The sequence below is a fragment of the Nicotiana attenuata genome, unplaced genomic scaffold (genome assembly GCF_001879085.1).
Source record: "Nicotiana attenuata strain UT unplaced genomic scaffold, NIATTr2, whole genome shotgun sequence".
In the NCBI taxonomy this organism is placed as follows: Eukaryota; Viridiplantae; Streptophyta; class Magnoliopsida; order Solanales; family Solanaceae; genus Nicotiana; species Nicotiana attenuata.
Window position 1 is genome coordinate 185,946 of NW_017670734.1, and position 4,791 is coordinate 190,736.

The 4,791-nt window shown below is 38.7% G+C and overlaps 1 pseudogene; it reads left to right on the forward strand.

Moving 5' to 3' along the window:
* The first annotated feature begins 1,472 nt into the window (after nt 1-1,472).
* Nucleotides 1,473-3,724, forward strand: LOC109242790 (annotated as a pseudogene).
* The last annotated feature ends 1,067 nt before the right edge of the window (nt 3,725-4,791 follow it).

A 4,791-nucleotide genomic window follows, 5' to 3' on the forward strand; every position in this document is an offset into this window, starting at 1 on the left:
CTGAAGATTTGCAGGTACTATCTGTACAACGTGTCATGTGAGGTGTTCACGGATCACAAGAGTCTACAGTATTTGTTTAAGCAGAAGGAGCTAAACTTGAGGCAGAGAAGGTGGTTGGAGCTATTGAAAGACTATGATATCACCATCTTATACCATCCGAGAAAGGCCAATATAGTGGCCGATGCTTTGAGTAGGAAGTCAGCCAGTATGGACAGTCTTGCGTATATTCCGGTCGGTGAGAGACCGCTTGCTTTGGATGTTCAGGCTTTGGCAAATTAGTTCGTGAGGTTGGATTTCTCTGAGCCCAGCTGTGTGTTAGCTTGCACAGTCGCTCGTTCTTCGTTATTGGAGCGTATTCGAGATCAGCAGTATGATGATCCCCATTTGTGTGTCCTAAAGGACACAGTGCGGCACGGAGGTGCCAAGCATGTTACAGTTGGAGATGACGGAGTTTTGAGGCTGCAGGGTCAAGTTTGTGTGCCTAATGTGGATGGACTTCGAGAGTTGATTTTAGAGGAGGCCTATAGTTCCCGGTACTCTATTCATCCGGGCGCTGCTAAGATGTATCAGGATTTGCGACAGCATTATTGGTGGAGGAGGATGAAGAAGGATATTGTTGCATATGTGGCTCAGTGTTGGAATTGTCAGCAGGTAAAGTACGAGCATCAGAGACCTGGTGGTTTAATCCAGAAGATTAAGATTCCTGAGTGGAAGTGGGAGCGTATCGCTATGGACTTTGTTGTTGGACTCCCACGGACTCAGAGGAAGTTCGATGCAGTGTGGGTTATTGTTGATAGGTTGACCAAGTCAGCACATTTCATTCCTGTGGCAGTCTCCTATTCTTCAGAGAGGTTAGCTGAGATCTATATCCAGGAGATTTTTCGCCTTCATGGTGTGCCCGTGTCTATCATTTCGGACCGAGGTACGCAGTTTACCTCGCATTTCTAGAGAGCAGTGCAGCGTGAGTTGGGCACACGGGTCGAGTTGAGCACAGCATTTCATCCTCAGACGGACAAGCAGTCCGAGCGTATTATTCAAATTTTGGAGGATATGCTCCGAGCTTGTGTTATTGACTTTGGAGGCTTGTGGGATCAGTTTTTGCCTTTAATGGAGTTTGCCTACAACAACAGTTACCAGTCGAGCATTCAGATGGCTCCTTATGAGGCTTTATATGGTAGGCGGTGTCGGTCGCCGGTTGTGTGGTTTGAGCCGGGAGAGGCTCGGTTGTTGGGTACGGATCTAGTACAGGATGCCTTGGACAAGGTCAGGATCATTCAGGACAGGCTTCGTACAGCTCAGTCCAGGCAAAAGAGTTACGCCGACTGTAAGGTTCGTGATGTGGCATTCATGGTTGGCGAGCGAGTGTTGCTTCGGGTGTCGCCTATGAAGGGTGTGATGAGATTTGGGAAGAGGGGCAAGCTTAGCCCTAGGTTCATTGGCCCGTTTGAGATTCTTGATCGAGTGNAAAGAAGAAAAAGAGTACCAACTACTTTGATAATTGTACTTCTCCTTTTGCTTGAAGAGTAGAGAATCTTGACAAATCTGAAGTATCATTTTCAATGGGAGAAGCTCAAGAGAAGCAACTCAATATTTCTCGTAAGTTTTTTCACATTTTTGTAGTCAAACCCTCAGCTTTCTTGATCTCCTTTTCTTTTTGTTCATCATCTTTTATGAAATCCCACTAATTAAGATTATTTACATTTTAATTTGCATATTAATTCATACTATATAGTTAAAGAAGAAGCTAAGGAAGCTGATCATACGGAGAATATTAATGCAAATGTTTTCCCTCAATCGTGGTGCGCAAAATATAACAAGTGGATTGAAATATTCTTCAATATAGTATTGGTCCTGACTTGCCAATCCGCTGCTACACTCCTTGGCGAACTTTACTACAGAGAGGGTGGTAAAACCACATGGTTGGTTTCACTTCTGCAAAATGGTGGATTTCCATTACTTCTCCCCATTTATTTCCTGAATAAAATTCCTAAAAAATGTACTCCTACTAGTGATGATGAAAACAACACGAGCAGTGGTATATCTATTTGGAAGTAATTATCGGTATACGTCTTTCTGGGTACTTTATTGGGTGGATGTTGTATGTTGAGTGCTGTGGGCCTGTTATACCTTCCTGTTTCAACATTTTCCCTTATTAACACAACTCAATTGGGGTTCAACACCTTGTTCTCATTTTTCCTCAACTCTAAAAAAATAACTACCTATATAGCCAATTCTATATTCCTACTCACAATCTCCTCTATTCTTCTTGTGTTGCAACGTGATGACTCCTCTTCAGGCCATAACAAAGGCGGTAAACATTATATAATAGGGTTTATATGTAAGCTATTTGCCTCAGCAGGTTATGCATTGTTGTTATCATTCACAGAGCGCGTATTCAGGAACATCATTAAAAAACGCACAATGAAAGAAGTAATAAACTTAGTGATTTGGCAATCGTTTTTCGCCACTTTTGTCATTCTCATTGGCCTTTTCGCGAGCGGAGGATGGAAAGGTCTTAAAACAGAGATGCAGGAATACAAGCTAGGGAAATTGTCCTATGTTATGACATTGGTATGGAATGCTTTGTGTTGGCAGATTTATACAATTGTTGTTCTCAGCTTAATTACGAAGGTATCTGCCCTATTTGCCAATGTCATTACTGCATTGACTATACCTCTTATTCCAATTCTTGCTGTTATTATATTCCATGAGAAGATGAGTGGGGTGAAGGCTGTTTCCATGATTTTGGCCATTTGGGGATTTTTATCTTATGCTTATCAGCAATATCTTGATGAACTAAAGCTCAAAGCTGATATGTCAAAGGCCAATGAAGAATCTGAAGTTTCCCTTGTTGAACAAGGATGAATTGGTGAGACAGCATACTGTCATTGTTATTCCCTCATTATGATCGATTTCTTAGCTATTGTCTATGTTAGCATTTTCACACTATTACTTTAATTTTCTCTGTGCATAAATATATGCAGGGCCGAAGCTACGTTGATCCAAGGGTGGTCAACTGAACATCCTTCGCCGAAAAATCATACTACTACGTATAAGGTAAAATATTACTGTTACTGATTAAAAATAGACTTTGAACACACTTGCATAGCCAACTGGCAAAGGGTATTCAAAATTTGAACACTCTTATTAAATTTCCTAGCTTCGCCACTGAATATACGTATACAATTGAGAAAATATTTAATTGCAGGCTGTTACTGCAGTGTTCTTGAAGCTTTAGTTTGTCCCTGAAAGTGGGTACACGGCCGCTTAAATCTTATAAGTGCTTATAAAACTCTACATGCAAACGTTGAGAATCATTAATATATTATCGTACACGTCAATCTGATGATAGTAAAGACAAATTATGAAAATAAAATTGGATTCTACTGGTTTCCAAATCACATGCTCTATCGACTTGGTAAACGCGGAAAGGACAAATTAAGTAATTAAAAAAGGCTTCGCAGCCGTAGTATCACTTTTAAATCTTGTTTTTTTTATTTGTAAACAAAATCATTAAGTGTATTTTTTTCAAACCACGCTTAATTTGCATATGAGGCCATCTTTATGACGATGCCCTTCCTTTCGAGCATTATGTTATTAGGTGTTTGTCCAGATTTTCTTACCATAATTAGTTTTTCTATTTTATGACGGAAAGGACAACATATTTACCATAATTGGATTTTTCTTTTTCAATAAGGAAAATATAATTCTTCCATATTTGGCTAGTCCCTTTTCTTGTAGGAAAATGTTTGGAGTTCTATAAATTGAAGAAGATCCGTCCTTCTCATTCAGTAGCATCCACAATGCAGCCCTATGGGGTTTGAGAGTCGTGTTTAGGGGGAGAACTTTACGGGACAAGTGTTAGTAAGTCACTTGTATTTGCCTCTTCGTGAGGTTGTTCTCTCGATATTTTGTACTCTCTTTTTGTATAGTGGATTGCTCATCTCTGCCCGTGAATGTAGGTCAGTTGACCGAACCACGTTTAATGTTTGTGTTTCGTTTGGTATATTTCTCTTTTATTGTATAATTTATCGTTGTTCAATATTTGCTTCGCTAGATTCTGCATGACACTTGATATTTTCAATCCTAACATATGTAGACATTAGTAGATATCATTCCTCCTCTTATACTTGTTGATTTAAGCTTTAATTTTACCAGCTTCTTGACCTACAAAAGTTGGACAGGATTACTCCTTTTATATTTTAAAGCTAACATAAAGTGGTCCCTCTATCTGTTGGTTAAAACTAAAAGGTACTCTCTTTTTAAAAAAGAATGAATCTATTTTCTTTTGGAAACTTACACAGATGTCCCAAATAAATCTCAACTTACCAACCTCTAATCATTAGTCATAGACTTACCAAAACTAGCCAACAAAAATTGAAAAACCAAATAATAGGGTTCTTTCTCTCAAAGAATCACATGCAAAAATCACCTTCCATATTTTTAAGCGTGATTAGCAACATTAGATACAAGACGGAAAGGAAATTTCATGGACGGGGTAGCAAATAAGGTGATGAAATACAAAAATCTATACAATATTCTAAAAATCTAAACAAAAAAGGAACTTTTTCAATGGGTATAGTTGAAATTCATTGAAAATATATGGATAAGTCAATATACAAAATTTGAGGAAGATTGGAGGTGATTTGGACTGGTTTTGTATCAAAATTCGTAATTAAATCGAGTTTCAAAAAGTCTTCTGCGACATATGTATCACGCATGTATCACACACACAGGTATACATGGAAATACATGTGATACACAATTGATACAAATATGATACATATGTGA